The 16,889-nt window shown below is 37.7% G+C and overlaps 1 protein-coding gene across 1 annotated transcript in view; it reads right to left on the reverse strand.

Annotated features, from left to right (window-relative positions):
- CRB1 (crumbs cell polarity complex component 1) overlaps nucleotides 1–16,889 on the reverse strand; it is a 176,721-nt gene that overhangs the window by 80,154 nt on the left and 79,678 nt on the right. The window lies entirely within an intron of this gene.

Below are 16,889 nucleotides of genomic sequence, written 5' to 3' on the forward strand. Positions count from 1 at the left end.
AAGTAGATACAAGAGACGAAATGGGCAGCCTCTGTCCGGAGGTGAGATGGGAAGGCAGAGAGGGTTAGGAGCTGGTTGAATGGACATGGGGAATCGGGGTGGAAAGGAGGAGTGTGCCGTCACAGTATGGGGAGAACAATTAGAGTCACATAACAGTGTATGTATAAATTTTTGTATGGGGAAAAAATAAAAAAAAGAGTGTGTATTTGTATACCTTGAAAAGGATGGGATTGTTTCTTCAGTATCCATTCTTTTGGTCTACTTTACTATTAGACTATTTTAAAGTTATGAAGCAAGAAACATATACACACTCTCTGATTCTACATTTGTTCAGAAACATATGGTAGCTCAGATAAAAAACACTGAGCCCCAAGGAAGAACTGATTCTGTCCATTGTGTGGAAAATATCCTGAGATCGTCAAACGAAAGACAAAATAGCAGCAAAAAAGCTTTGCATTTCAGTCCCACGTTGTACTTGATTTTGCACTTCAAAAGTTACACTTTGAAGCTCAGTGGATACAGGTAAGTGATTTTTAGTTATTGTACTGATTAACAAGTAGAACATACAGCATTGCACGTGCTCACACTTGTTGACTTTCCTTTGAAAAGTAACTTCAGAGAACTCAAACCAGTTTAACCAGAACTATCCTAATTGGCTTTGATCAGTCAATCGTCAGAAACAGCTCTGCTATGGCTTAGTTTTTTTTTTGGTTTTCTTTTTTTCTTTTCCCCCCTCTCTTCTTGTCAAAAGTGAATGATTGAGAACTCAAGTTATGGTGAATTACAAAAACCTGCCTTGTGTTGGTCTGGATGTGTTGTTATTCCAAGCAACATTTGCTTTCTCTCTGCCACGGTAGGAGTTGGCTTTATATTCCTTAGTAGTGCTGATTGTCATTTCTCACAAAATTATTAATATTTCCATTCTGTACAGCCAGAAAAATAGTGCCAAAGGCCAAGTAAATCACTGACCTGGCAAGGCTAACGTTCAACGGCTCCACAATCTGGCTTGTATTTACCCCTCCAGCCTTGCTTCGCATTGCTCCCTATGTAAGGAGTCTCTGTTAAAACTCCTATTTTTGGTGGAACAAAATTTAAACTGCATTCGAAGCTCTCTCCCTCTCTCCACTTAGGCAGAATCCTACTTTTCTCTCATGGCTCCACTCAGCTGGGCCTTACCCCTTCCTGGGACCTTTCACTCATGCTCTGTCCTTGAACATCTGAGGCTTGTCCCATATGATTCAATTAGAACACAGCATAGACTACCTTGCATTGCTATTTATTGTTTAATCTTTGTGATTTGCTTTCCTTTATCTGTAATGTAAGACTTGTAAGTTTAGATTCCTCTTGGAATCTTCATTTCCTGTTGGTGTTGTTGTATTATGTTGTCAATTTCAACTCCTAGCAACCGATATGAGAGTAGAACTGCCTCATAGGCTTTCCTAGGTTGTATCTTTATGGGAGCAGATCACCAGGTCTCTTCTCCAGCGGAGCGGTGGTGAGTTCTAACCATTAACCATTCAGTTAGCAGCCAAGCGCTTAACTATTGCACCACCAAGGCACCTATACCGTCTTACACAACTCAATGTTATATGATGTATTAGTATTATACCGAGTCCTTGGGTGGTGCAAACAGTTAATGTGCTCAACTGCTAACTGAAAGGTTTGGTGTTCGAGTTCACCCAAAGGTGTCTCAGACGAAAGGTCTGATGATCTACTTCTGAAAAATCAGTCATTAGAAACCCTATGGAGCATAGTTTTACTCTGACACACATGGGGTCACCATGAATTGGAATTGACTGGACCCTTATGGGACAGTTCTACTCTGTGCTATAGGGCCGCTATAAGTCAGAATCGACTTGACAGCAATGGGTTTTTTACAGACGGCAACTGGCTATAGTATTATATATGGTACTATACAGTAATACCTGTGGTGTAGTGATTAAGAGCTTGGCTGCTAGCCAAAATGTCGGTAGTTTGAATCCACCAGCAGCTCCTTGGAAGATCTCTGGGGCAGTTCTACTCTGTCCTATAGGGTTGCTATCAGTTGGAATCAACTCAACAGCAATGGGTTTGGTTTTATACAGTAATACTGTGTAATGTATGTATCTTAGATGAAATGTGTGCAGTACTGTCACGTGTTTCTGAAATTAAGACAAACATGCATTTATTTCCTGACACATAAAGGAAGAGACTAATGCATTGGAAGACAATTCTAGGCTTTATTCAACGTGATGCCTCTCAATCTGGCGTTCAAAAATGTCTAAAGCATCCATAAATGGACTTTAGAGATCTGTAAATCCCTTAAAAATACATGTAATATTTTGTGATTTGTTATTGCATTTTTCTGGGGAGAGAATTTATAGTAGTGGTTCTTTAAAATTTAGTATTATAAGAATAGCTTGGCAGGGATGTGTGCTTAAAAAATGCAGATTCCCCCCAAACTATGGCCCCCAGATGCTCTGTTAACCCAGAACTGAAACCATTCCTGAAGCCCACTCTTCAGACAAAGATTAGACAGGACTATAAAACAAAAAATAATACCTGTGAAGAGTGTGCTTCTTAGTTCAATCAGATACATGAGATCAAATGGGTGGCTCCTGTCCAGAGGCAGGGTGAGAAGTCAGGAAGGGACAGGAACTGGTTGAAGGGACACAGGGAACCCGAGGTGGAAAGGGGGAGCGTGCTGTCACATTGTGGGGTTTGCAACCAATGTCAGAAAACAATACGTGTAAAAATTTTTGTATGAGAAATTAACTTGAGGTATAAACTTTCACCTAAAGCACAATAATAATAATATTAAAAAAAGCAGATTCCTAAGACACATTCCCTAGAAATTCTGATTCAGTAAATCTGGAGTGGTCCCAAATATCTGCATTTTTACAGGCATTCTAGGTAATTCTGATAATGGTGCTCCTCAGATTTGGTCTAATTTCAACAAACTCTCAAAGGGATACTTGATCCAAAGAAGTTCAAGAAGCACTGGTTGAAGGGAAGAAAATTCTTTCATAGATGCAATTTTATCTACCTGTTCAAATGTGGTAACTCAGGGAACTTGGCTTTGGGTTGTCATTTTAAACTGTCCCTAACCAATAGACGAACAAATCTGACTTGGAAGAAGTACGGCCAGAGTGCTCCTTGGAAGCGAGGATGACGAGACTTTGTCTCCCATACTTTGAACATATTATGAGGAGGGACCAGTCCTTGGAGTAAGACATCATGCTTGGTAAAGTAGAGGGTCAGTGAAGAAGAAGAAGACCCTCAACGAGATGGACTGACACAGTGGCTGCAACAATGAGCTCAAGCATAACAAAGATTGTGACGATGCCACAGGATGGGGCTATGTTTTGTTCTGCCGTATGTAGGGTCGCTATGAGTTGGAACCGACTCGATGGCACCTAACAACAACAACAAATGGTAGTAGCTTTCAGAGGAAAACAACTGTGTCGATAGAGGCTTCTTGATGAAAGGCTAAAACTACTTCATCAAAATGTTTCTTTGAAATTGCTATTTGGCCCAAAACTGAGGTCTCCAACATACCATGGATCACATCATATGCTGCCTGTTAAGTGATTAGATTTCATTATATCCTTCATAAAATGAAAAGGGAATACTAAATATGTAATGAAGAATTTCCCCCCACATTTTATCTCTGCTCTAATCAATTTTCCGTGTCATTCTTATACATTCTTAAGATGTTTTTGGTAGATCATAGCTGTTTGTATAAGCATAGACTGATTTAGCTTCTTAATTAATAGTTTTCCATATACTAATTGATTAGCCTATTCAATAACTGTGGCAGAGAAAGGAGGTGTTCAGGGGTCAAATGCTCCAGTAATGACTCCAATTAAAGGTGTGATCTTGCACAAGTCATTTTGTTTCTCTGAGTTTTAGCTTCCTCTACAGCAAAATGGGAGTGATCACCTTTGCATTGGCTACCTCCAGATGTTGTTGTGAGAACTGAATAAGGTAATTAATACACAAATATTTTGGAAAATATAAAGTACTATACAACTCGTGGGTAATACTGTGTTTCTCTAAATGTTTTGAGTTGAACACTTAGTAAAAAAAAGTACTCATTCTATTTTTAAAATTAAATTAATAGAAGAACCATTTGAAATGTTAAACTTATGTTAGAAATGTGTCTGTTTTATAAATCTGAAGAGCTATTTTAACTAAAATATGCAGAACATTGAACACATTAATAATAGCTACTGCTATTAAGAAGATACCGTGTAGGAGGCACTGTGTTAAGTTTTTTACATTATTTATTTCTCACAAATTCACAGTGAGATAGATATTAATAAGCTGAATAAATGGAAATTTACGGAGCTTGTATAATATGCCAAAGATCACAAAATTAAAAAATGGCAGAGCCAGGATTTAAACTCAGATAAATCAGTGTTCAAAGATCATGAAATTAACCATTATGCTATTTTGGCTCTCAAAATATTCTTTGTACTTTTCATGTATCTGTTGTATGTTTAGCTATATATTAATAATAAGAAACAAGTTCTAAAAAGTGTAAACAAAAATGGCAACAATAACAGTAATAATAATGGCTTTTGATCACAGACACATCTCCAGTTTATAACATCATCTCTTCAGTAGCTCCTGAAGCAACCACTCTCACTTTCCATTAAAACATACAGGAAAACACAAAAAAAGATGAGAGCTAAAAAAACACTGAAACTAGAATTAAAAAATATATGCTGGGTGAAATAAGTCATTTACAGAAGGACAAATATTGCTATGTTTCCTCTTATATGAAATATCTAAAACAAGCAAATGTATACAGACATATGGTTATCAGTGGTCACCAGAGGCAGGTGGGCAGGAGGGGGATTAAGGGGAGTGCACTGGTGTGGAATTACTTTACTAAAAAAAGCAATTCGGCCTTTTGGTCCTGATTCCAAAGCCCCATCCAGTAGCCGACCTTCTCCAGGATTGACTGGTGCCTCCTCCCCTTCCCCACTTAACCAGGATTGGCTGAGAGGACTCCACTCTGTAGTTGACCTTTACACGGATTGACCGGGATCCTGCCTGGTGATGGATAAAAACCCTAGAACACTGAGGTTCGGGTGGAGCTTCCAGGCCCATGAGAGCCAAATGAATAGCACATTCTTTGGACACTGGACCTCCGCGCTATCCCTCTCCCAAACCGTGTAAATCTGCAGTGGCCACGGAGGCAGTGGCTGCAATGATACCGGAAGAGGCAGGGACAACAAACAGATCCAAAGATGGCAACAGAGTGGAACGCTGAGGGTAATGTCAAGAGTAACACCGAACCCAGCCGTAAGACCCAGCCAAGAGGAGGAGCCAACAGCACAGCCCGCGGAATGACCTCACAAAACAGTGGCTGTCTGAGTTACCTGATGAATAAGAACGAACATTGGTTTTCCGGAAGGGTGAGCGGCGAGTATGCTTGAGAAGTTGAGGCCCCGTGCTGGCACCCCTCCCAAACCTTGCCCTTTGCGTATCTTCCTTTCTGTATATATCTTCCTCTGTTATTAAAGTTGTTATTGCAGTTACGTTGTTTCCATGAGTTTTTTGTGACCTTTCCAATGAATGATCAAACCCAATAGAAAAGAGTGCCCTGGGGAGAATGGCTCATGTCAGAAATGGTGGTGCCCTCCACCTACTAGGAACCAGCTTGGTGCTGATTCTTAAGGTCAGGGTTTTCCTTTCAGTTGGTGTTCAAGAGAGTTCTCCTGTCTACAAGCACTCACTGCTAGGAGACGCTGAGCTACTGTTAAGGGTCATGAAAAAGTTGGAAACAGATCATGGTGATGGTTGCACAACATGATAAACACAATAAATGAAGAATGTTGAACTGGCAAATGGTTTGTTACAAACATATTTATCACAATAAACAAAAAAGACAACTTACTGTTGGAATTGGGAGCTATATTAAATAAAAACTGTAAGACAAAGCTAAGGTAGCCACAGAAACAGTGACTGACTTCACCTTACAAACCCCACCACCCTAAGGGGAAGTAGGAAGACACTGTGCTCCTTCCCTACAATCTGCTCTCAGGCTCAGAGACCCAGGTCTGCAAGAAGGAGACTTTTGTCTTGATTTGAAAAAATACAGAAAAAATATATGATTTCTGTAATTGACATTTTGGTGGACTAGAGATTTAGAAAAATACCCTTCCTGACAGAGCACAGCTAATGCTAGATAAAAATAAAAAACATATTCTTTTAAAATTGTAGTCAAGGTGGCATTTGAAATGGGAGTATCTGTTGATTTCTTATGGTCTAGACTAGAGCTTCTTGGTGGCGTGATGGTTAAGTAATCAGATACTAACTGAAAGGTCAACAATTTCAACCTACTCAGAAGCTCCATAGGAGAAAGACCTGGCAACCAGCTTCCATAAAGATTACAGCCTAGAAAACCCTGTGCGACAGTTCTACTCTGTCACATGGGGTTGCTATGAGTCTGAATCAACTTGAGGGCACACAACAATGACAAGTGCGGCTGGGAGGGAGATGAAGTCTGTAGTACAGACAGGGTGGGAAATCAATTCTAAGACAATCCCTCTGCATATAGCTGTGAATAGTCATATTCTTAGTAGGTATAATAGATTTTAAAAATTACTCAGTGGAGTGAGACTGTGGTAATAGGGGCTTGTCTTGTACTTGGCTCTAGGTACAATATAAAAAAAGAATAAACTTCCCCTCAGAATTTCTGATTATGAAACTGCGTTTTTGTGTGGATCCTGAATTCAGACTACTGTGTGACTTGAAAATAAAACCCAAAGCAAACATTTAGAGTAGGTAGCAGGCATCCAGCCCAAGAAATGCAAGCCTTCTCTGGAGGAATACAATTTAAGCTCAGGCCTCAAAGAATCCTCAAGATAAAATTGCAAAGAATGGGGTCATGATAAAAAAATAACTAGACATATGGGGAAGTAAAGGATCAGGAACACAAATCAGGAACAACAAAGATTACAAATATTGGCATGACCATATATTATTAAGTTATAATATATGAAAATAACAGTGATTTGAAAGATGACGAAAGATCAAAGATTTTCAAAAGGTTAAAAAAAATAATGGAAACATCTAGAAATAAAAATATAACTATTGGAATAAGATCCATTGTAGGCTAACAGGTTTGACACAGATAAGGAGAGACTTTCTGAACAGATCTGAAGAAAATTCCAGGAATGCAGCTCAGAAAAACAAATAAGTAAGAAAGATCAGTTAGGAGTTATGGAAGAAAGCATATTAAGGACCAACATTCATCTAATCAGAGTTACAGGAGAAGATAAGAAAGAAAACAGAAAAAGGTAATATTTGAAAATAAAATGGCTGATAATTTCTTAAAATTAATGGAAACGTTAGTTCTTAGAAAGTTCGGAAAAACCTAAAGGAGATAAAAGACATAATCATCATACTCCTGTATAAGACAAAGTAAAGGTTATTAAGATACATATAGAAAAAACTGTTAGAAATACAGTAGGAAATAGACTCACAATACTGGTATTTTGGCAACAAGAAAAAAAGAAAGAATTTTAGCATATATGAATTTAATTAACGTAATGAATAAATAATACATATTTATTAAATTTTAATATATATGAATTTAATTAATAACATGAATAAAACAATATATACTCATATTATTGCATAAATAGTAGGAACAAAAAATATTTTTTGTTTTTGTTTTATATGAAAAGCCTTTGAAAAAAACATGATTATAATCCTGACTGTAAAAAATACGTAAATACATTTTGAGACTTTATGGTTACTTTCTGACAAAAGTGCAGAAAACAAAACCTGTAAATAAATAAAATAAATAACAAATCTTTAAACAAAATTCTTTCATTTAGAAAATAAGCAAATAGTCTCCTAAATGATATTTCAAAAAGTAAATAATATACAAAAATGTTCAATATGGCTAAAGCTGTTTTCAAATGCAAGTTATAAAAGTATAATAAAAATAAATATTGTTCAAATCCGTTTTTAAAATCCTGATAAACACTAACCCCAAGCCAGGTAACCAAGGTTCACATCAACAGTGCTAAGTCTTGTGGATAGTATGTATCCTTGATATGATGCAATGAGAATAGCACCTCACCTCTGAGGTCTTCCTCCTAAGACACAGTACCCAAGTCTGATCATATGAAAAACACCAGATAAATCCCAGTTGAGGGGCATTCTACAAACTGCATGATCAGTACTCCTCAAAACTGTCAAGATCATCAAAAACAAGGAAAGTCTGAGGCACTATCACAGCCCAGAGGAGCCTAAGGAGACATCAAGACTAAGTGTAATGTATCCTTGATGGGATTCTGGAATAGAAAAGATCTTTAGGAATAAGTTAAGGAAATCTGAGTAAGGTATGGACTTGAATTAATAATAATGTGTCAATACTGGTTCCTTACTTGTGGTAAATATCCCATAATAATGTTAATAATAGGGAAAAACAAGGTGTGGGGTATAAGGGAACTCACTGTACTATCTTCACAATAATTCTGTAAATCTACAACTATTCTGAAATAAAAAGTTTATTTAAAAATGTATTCAAGGAAACAACTCAAACTTGTAATCATTTCAGAAATACAGATACGGTTTAGAAAATTTGCCAATAGCATACATCAATATGTTCAATAACAAAAACATGATTCTTTAAGTGCTAAAAATCAGTTTAATAAAATTCAACCCTAGTTCTGGAAAATAGAATGCTTTTAGAATAGTGAAATAGAAGCATGGAAGCTCAATATAATAAAGTACATCTATCCTTTACCAAAAAAATATATAACAGTAATAAACTAAGGTAAAATCATCAACCTAACAAGGGTTATTTAATAGTAATTTATGCTAATTAAACTTAGATATAAATGAACTCTACTCAGCATATAATTACATCTAAACTTGCCTTTTGATATTTGACAAGCGATCATTTGGTCATTTTAATAAGATTAAACAAAAAAAAAATTTCTAAATATTGGAAAGGAGAAGTTATTTGCAAACAATACGTAATACTTTTCATACAACACTTAACATTTTGAGTCACTGTACCAGTTGCTGAACATAATTAGCTCATTTAATCCTTTTAATAGCCCTAAAAAGTAGACGTACTTACATATTAGGAAGCGGAATCTCAGAAAGGGTAAGTTCACCGGCGGGTTAAGTGGCAGAGTTCTCACTTGAATCTCTGCCTATGGAATCTCGAAGGCCACTCACTGTCTTTTTATTTATTGTGCTACTTCATTGAAATTCCATCTCTGATTTACAAAACCAGAGATTTACCTGCAGAGCTTACTGAGTCCATCAAAGTTATGTTTTTAGACAGTATTTTAGGAAATGGAAAAATGCCCATATGCTGTTGAGTGATTAAAAAAAAAAAATTTGCCATCGAGTTGATTCTGACTCATGAAGACCCCATGTGTGTCAGAGTAGAATTGTTCTCTGCAGGGTTTTCAACGGCTGATTTTTTGGAAGTAGACCTACAGGGCTTTCTTCTGAGGTGACTCTGGGTAGACTTGAACTTCTAACCTTTCAGGCATGAACTGTTTACACCACCCAGGGACTCTGAATACAAAGCTATACGCAATATGCACACACATGGACGTGAGAATGCATTGAGGTGGGTGACAGGGAGGAGAGAGAGAGAAAAAAACAACAACAACGAGTAAAGAGGAAATACATCCAAACATTTCTGGGCATGGGAGTAGATTGCTTTTAATTTTCTTCTTCTTTCTTTGTCCTTTCCGTATTTTCTACAATAAGCATGTTTTATTTTTATTTAGAAAAATATAATAGGCATTATATTTCAAAACAGAAACACAAAATCTTCCAAGTTTCAAAGAATTAAAGCAAAGAAAGACTATAAATCAGGGCTGGATACGTATGAGATACTCTGTACATCAAAGTGAGGATGAATGGGTTTTTTAAAATTTGTTTTGTTTGTTTTATTGTTTACTCTGGAGAAAAAAAGCAAGACAGCCTTTGGAAGAGCACTAGGAATTCATCGAAGATTTAGTTAAGCGTTAAACATTTCAGCTTTAAAAATGTATCTTTGTTTATTTCATCACATAAAAATGGTCTTTTACTTCTGATTCTTTCCGTGGCTCCTGTATACAAAATCTCTGACCCTACTCCAATGATACAACTGTATGAAGGATGCACCACCATCTAGTGGTAATTCTGGCAAACTGCAGGACCATTCATTCATTCATTTGTTCATTTAGCCATCAAAAAAAAAAAAAAAAAAAAAGCTGCTTGAGCACTTGCTATATATTACGCACTTTGCTAAGCCTTTTGCTTTTTATTATCTGATTTAGTTTTATTGACTTAATCCTCACATTGACTTCTAGTTGTTGTGTGCTGTCGAGTCGATCTCCGCTCACAGTGACCCTATATGATAGAGTGAAACTTCCCCATAGGTTTTCCTAGGCTGTAATCTTTATGGGAGCAGCTGGTGGGTTCAAACCACCGACCTTTCGGTTAGCAGTCGAGCGCTTAACCATTGTGCCACCAGGGCTCCTTTGACTTCTAATATGGCTCCGTCAATGATTCCCATCTCCTGGTAGTCACACCCTTGCATAATCCTCTCCCCTTGAGTGTGGACTGGCCTTAATAACTTACTTCTAACCAATAGAATACGTCACAGGTGATGGGATGTCACTTCTGTGGTTAAGTTACCAAAGATCTTGACTTCTGTCTTGCTAGTGAACTCTCTCTGTTGATAGTTTTGTTGAAGAAAGTTGTCATTGTTAAAAAGTGCCCATGACCATCAATGAACAGAGGCCCTCAACACACAGAGAGTTGAATACTCCCCAACATTTGAAAAAAACTAGAGAGATAGATACACATATAATCATACATGTATATCCAGCCTTGATTCCAGTGGTGTCACTAGAATTGCTGTCACCCATTGCAGTGACTCATGGTGTCACCCACCTCCGGGGTGGGTGGGGCCATCTGGCAAATCCTCCTTTCCTGGCTCTGTCCCCCACAGGTCCCCCAAACTCCTCCCCTCTCCTGTTGGCCAAGGCGGAGACCCTCTGCTCTACCCAATGGTAGGTGCCGCAGCCCAGCCACCCACAGCCTAACTGGTGAGTGATGGAGGGGGGTGTGATTAGCTACTGCACTGGATGACAGGTGACACGCACCCTAGGGACACCACTGCCTTGGTGGCCCCTTCCCCAATGGCACCCGCCTGCCTGTTGCCGCAGCCTCCGCTGACAATGCTGCAGATCTTGGGGTCATTTTGGTGTCACCCCCTCTGACTGTGGCAGGGGATGCGATCCGTACCCTATGCACCCCCACTTAGTGACACCATTGCTTTCTTCTTTCCCTTAGATACAGAACTATTTCTTCAACTATTTTCTAAATAGGTTTCTCAGACTGAGTATTTCCTAAGCTGAAATCATTCCCATTTTCCTCAAAGCCTGTTCATTCCCCTGTGTTTACTGTTTTGCTAAATGACTCCATCATTATTCAGGTTGTCCAGGTTGTGTATAAATTGGTCATTCATCCAAGAATTCTGTCTCCCTTTTCCTTGCCTCTTGTTGCTGTGTTCACTGCATCACCAAATCCTGTTGAATCTACCTTGTAAATATCTCTTTAAGCTATCCGTATCTCCTGAGCCCCATTACTGCTGCCTGGTTTGGATCCCCATTACTTCTCTAAATAATCTCTCAATGTACCTGCTTACTTCAGTTTTGCCTTTTTCAAATCTGTCTTCCAAGCTGATATCACAGTAAACTCTCTAAAATGCAAAAGTAAACCTCTTGTTTAAAATGTTCAGTATTACTTTTAAAATAAATGAGTCATGGGCATAGACAAGGAAACAGAAAAGAAGGCTGAAGTTGGAAACCTAGGAAGGACCAATATATAAGGAATCTATCAGCCAATCCCTGATATAAATTTCCTTTTAAGCCCAGATTTTACTGTTTCCCACAGTTTTGATATGTTTTGTTCTAATTATTCAATTAAAAATATTTTTGATTTCCTCTTTGACTTACAGATTATTTAGATAAAAATGTGTTCTTTAATTTCCAAAATATTTGAAGATTTTCCAGATATCTTTCTGTTATTTTGACTAGTTTAAGACTTTTTCATCAGGGATTATAATTCATATGATTTGAAATCTTTAAAGTTTTTGAACTTGCTTAATAGTTCAGAATATAATCTATTTTGATGAATATTCCACGTGCTCTTGAAAACAATTTATGTTCTGCAGTTGTTGGGTAGAATATTCTATAAATATCAACTAGGTCAACTTGCACTTTAGTTCTATTTTTCTATATCCTTTCTCAGAGTTTGGCAAACTAAGGCCCACAAGCCAAATTTGACCCATGCCATGTTTTAGTGAGCTCGTGAACTGAGAATGTCTTTTATATTTTTAAAGGGGTGTAAAAAACCAAAATATGTGACAGAGACTGTATGTGGCCTGCAAAGCTTAAAATATTTCCTACCTATTTCTTTACAGAAAAAAAATTTACTAATCCCTATCCTTATTGATTTTCTGCCTGCTTGTTCTATTGATTGCTAAGAGCAGAGTGTTGAAGTCTCCAGATAACTGTGAATTTTTTTAGTTCTTTCAGTTTTAACAAGTAAGAATAATTTTTACTTCTCTGAATCATGTAGTTCTGTTGTTTGACATATAGAAATTTAGGGTTTATGTGCATACATTTTTAGGATTTGTGTGTTCTTGGTAACTTGATCCCTTATTCACTGTGTAATTCTCTCTTTATCTCTAGTAATATTCCTTGGTTTGAAATTTACTTTGTCAAACATTAACATAGATACTACAGCTTTCTTTTAATTATTATAATTGTTGTATGTCTTTTTTCTTTTCTTTTACTTTTAATTTACCTATGTCTTCATTTATATAGTAAGTTTCTTCTTGACAACATCTGGCTGAGTCTTTGCTATAATCTCCACTCTGACTCTGCTTCTAATTGGGGTGTTTAGACCATTTCCACATAATATAATGGAACAAATACTCGTATGTTTTCTTGTTAGGGTGGTAGTGATGTTCTTCCCAATTTTTTACATTCTAGGCAAAAGCAGAACCACTTTCAGATTTTTTAAAATTTATGCTACATTATAAAATGAAGAAATACCAAAATAAAGTTGAAAGAACTGGGTTCTATATTAAATGTTTACGTTCATCAAATGAACACTTTAAGACCAACCTATACAGACAATGGACTCTTGATGGTAACTTCAGGAGTCTAAATTTAAAGCTTTTCTGAATGTGAAACAAGTTCTTTCGCTGTGATGTCACTAGAGACTGGAAATGTAGGAAATAGGGAAGGAGAGAGAAAGGGTAGTACCTAGAAGGGGCTGAACACTCAATAACGTTTTGTTGTTATTGTCGTTGCTTTGAAGCACAGGAGAAAAGAAAAAGAAAAGGGTTGGATGATAAAGAAAGACTGTGGGAGACTATGGAGCCCTGGTGGTGCAGTGGTTAAGTGTTTGACTGCTAACCAAAAGGTCAGCAGTTCAAATCTACCAGCTGCTCCCTGAAAACCCTATGGGTCAGTTCTACCCTCTCCTATAGGGTTGCTATGAGTCAGAATCGATTTGATGGCAACAGGTTTTATAGGAGACTGTGGATATATCAAAGCCCTTGCAGAAATTACAGGACAAAGGTGGTTCTCAAATGCTGGTCCATGGTCTTGGATTATTATTTTTTTCTCCTTCATGAGGTCTTCCCTGATTACCCCAGTATCAGGAAATCATTCCTTCATTTCACTTCCCAGGGCCCTTCTCTTTTAGAAAATCACATACTGTCTTCACTGATGGTCATCATTTTGATTGCCTGAGTCTTGTCTTTCTATTTCTAATTAGACCATTAGAGCAGAAGACCAATCTTATCCTTATTGGTGCACTCCTCAGTGCTTAGCATAGTATAATTTTCAGTAAATGTTTGCTTAATTAAGAGATTGACCAAGTTTTAGTGTTGTTCTCTCCAGGGCTATTAACCACTTACTTAGTCTTTCTAGGTGTAATGATAATACTATGGAGCCTTGGTGGTACAGCGGTTAAGTGCTCAGCTGCTAATGAAAGGTTGGCAATTTGAACCCACCAGCTACTACATGGGAGAAAGATGTGGCAGTCTGCTTCTGTAAATATTACAGCCTTGGAAACCCTTTGGGGCAGTTCTACTCTGTCCTGTAGGGTCTCTATGAGTTGGAATCAACTTGATGGCAACAAATTTTTAGTGATAATGCTAACCTTGATAGTCTCTGATCAAACTCTCTGGCAGGTACCCTAAACAACAGGGACTCCGGTAGAAATGGGATGGGCCCAGAAAACCCACAGTTGTCTGAAATTTTTTTCAAGATCCATTTGGTTCTTAGTTCACAAAACCTCTAAGGTTTGGTTAGGTTCTTAATTTCATGCTTAGAATATATAAATTTGTTTGGATGTGTCAAGATATCTGCAACCCCTTGATGGTGCCCAACTAACAACCTGGGGAAATACTGCTTCTGGTAAGACATTCTGGCAGGAGTTACGGACTAAGATAGGAGCAATGTGACTGCTCATGACTCAAACCCTGGTCCAGTGGTTGTCCATCTACTCACCCATCTACCTGTATATAATTTCATAGACTATCACTCTGGGCTTCAAACCGTGCTCCTCTCCACCTGCTTGAAATGATCTCTTTCCTGTCTCTCAAATTTTGTCTGATTTGATTTTCTTTTTGGATGTCCCCTATTTGCTTAGCTCCATTTGGATTGTTGACTTCATTTTGGAAATTTAATACCTTCTCCCTTGGGTCCTTGCACCACATTTTAAAGGCAAACAACAGCCATGCTATCCCCTCTTCTGGCTTGGTTCTCTGTGTCTCAGCTAGGAGGTATCAGGCACATAAAGTCCCTTTACCTAGCTTTCGGGCCGTTGGCCACATCCTATTTCACATGACATAGTTATTTGGCAGAGTCCCTGGGTGGTGCAAACAGTTATTGCATTTGACTGCTAACCTAAAGCTTGGAGGTTCAAGTCAACCCAGAGGTTCCTTGGAAGAAAGCCCTGGCAATCTACTTCCAAAACAGCCATTGAAAATGCAGTTCTACTCATGGAGTTGCCATGAGTCAGAATTGACTTGATAGCAAGCGATAGCTATTTGGCATCAACTCAAGAACAGAACATTCACACAAGCTGTGAGTATGTGCATGTGTGTGAGTGTGTGCAGAGTCTTGAGGACTGACGCAGGCAGAGAGAGCGTGGAGAGTAGGGGGGATGGGAGGGGAGGCTGGAGCATATAGAAGACCTGGGGTTATTTTGAAGATTGAAAAGTCGCGGGGGGCGGGTGAGGTATAACCATGACCTAACTTTTGTTTTTGTACATTATTTCTCTCACGTTCCAACTTGAGCTTTTATTTCAAGACATTAATCCTCTCAGTTAATTTTTATACTTCTTTAGTGCATATTATAGAGTCTCCTAAGCAACCTACCAAAGACGTGTGTCTAAGGTGGGAAAATATTTCTGGCTTATGAATAACTTGTTTTTTGCTTCCATTTACAGAAGATGTCAGAGCTTCAAATAGTTTCAGCTATAACATATGTTGCTTAGGGGTCAGAAGACACCCTTGTAGAAAGTTATTTCATTCAACTATCTCTTCATTGTTGGATTACATAAAGTTTATTAGATGATTTTCATTGATGAAGTTGGACTAGTAATTTCTTCTAAATAGTTTTCCTATTGCATGTGCTCTTAAGACATCCATTAGCAGCTGTGTCCAAATCCAAGGTTTATATGGAAACCGTAACCTCAGGCTGTTACTTAACCACCAAGGACCCAACCTACAAGACTGATTACGATAACTACACCCCTGACAGGAAGACTAAATGGTGTAAACAGTGCTCCTTGACTGGCGAGTAAGTCAAAGTTATTTATTCCTCTAGTTGCTTTAGGAACTAACCAAGGCATAAAATAGCGAGCAATGACTTGCAGAAAGAAGCCCTGGTGGCGCAGTGGTTAAGCACTCGGCTGCTAACAAAAAGATTGGCAGCTCGAACCCACCAGCAGCTCCCGTCCATGGGAAAAAGATGTGGTAGTCTGCTCCTTTAAAGATTACAGCCTTGGAAACACTATGGGGTGGTTCTACTCTGTCTTGCAGGGTCACTATGAGTTGGAATCCACTCAACGCCAACGGGTTTTTTTTTTTTAAAGACTTGGAGATACCCCCATCTCATTTGAGCACAACCTAATATATTTGCTCTTATGGTATAAAACGGGATGTCTGTGAATGTTTTAGACTCTCCACTGAATAAAAATGTTATCACTACATCTGGAGAAATACAGAAGGACAGCTGATCCTGTCATTGACTGGAAATAGTACCCCTGTGTTGAAAGTGACTTTAATAAAATGGAAATCAAGAAACATTCCTTGAAAGGGAATGGCGAAAAAAGCCAGTTATAGACTAAGGTGAATAAGATTTTTAATAAAATAAATCACAACTTATTTTATTAATTTGAGTGAAAATACTTTCATAAAGTCTATATATCACTCAAAACTTCACTAAGTTTGTGGGAACTTTTAAAGAAGGATGCTTAAACATTAGTTACATATAGAGTGATTTTTAAAATTGGTATGGAGACCATCATTCTAGTGTATGAAAAAAATATTTTAACAGAACCATCTTTATCACTATATATTCACCTACCTTTTATTTCGTTTTCTCAATTCTTATTGAAATGCATTTTGTTGCGTTTACCAGTTTGGAAAAACTATAAAGTAAAATAACAGACCAATGTGACTTAATCTTCATAAAAATTCCATTCTTGCTGATGGAAGTAGAGTTCATAATGGGCTATGACTGGAATAATATGTCATAACTCAAACATTTTAAGTTAGATTGCGCAAAACATGATCTGTAGTATTAGCTTAAACTCTTTGAGCAATACTTTTTTGTAAGAG

Source organism: Trichechus manatus, unplaced genomic scaffold, assembly GCF_000243295.1.
Source record: "Trichechus manatus latirostris isolate Lorelei unplaced genomic scaffold, TriManLat1.0 scaffold00035, whole genome shotgun sequence".
Taxonomy (NCBI): domain Eukaryota; kingdom Metazoa; phylum Chordata; class Mammalia; order Sirenia; family Trichechidae; genus Trichechus; species Trichechus manatus.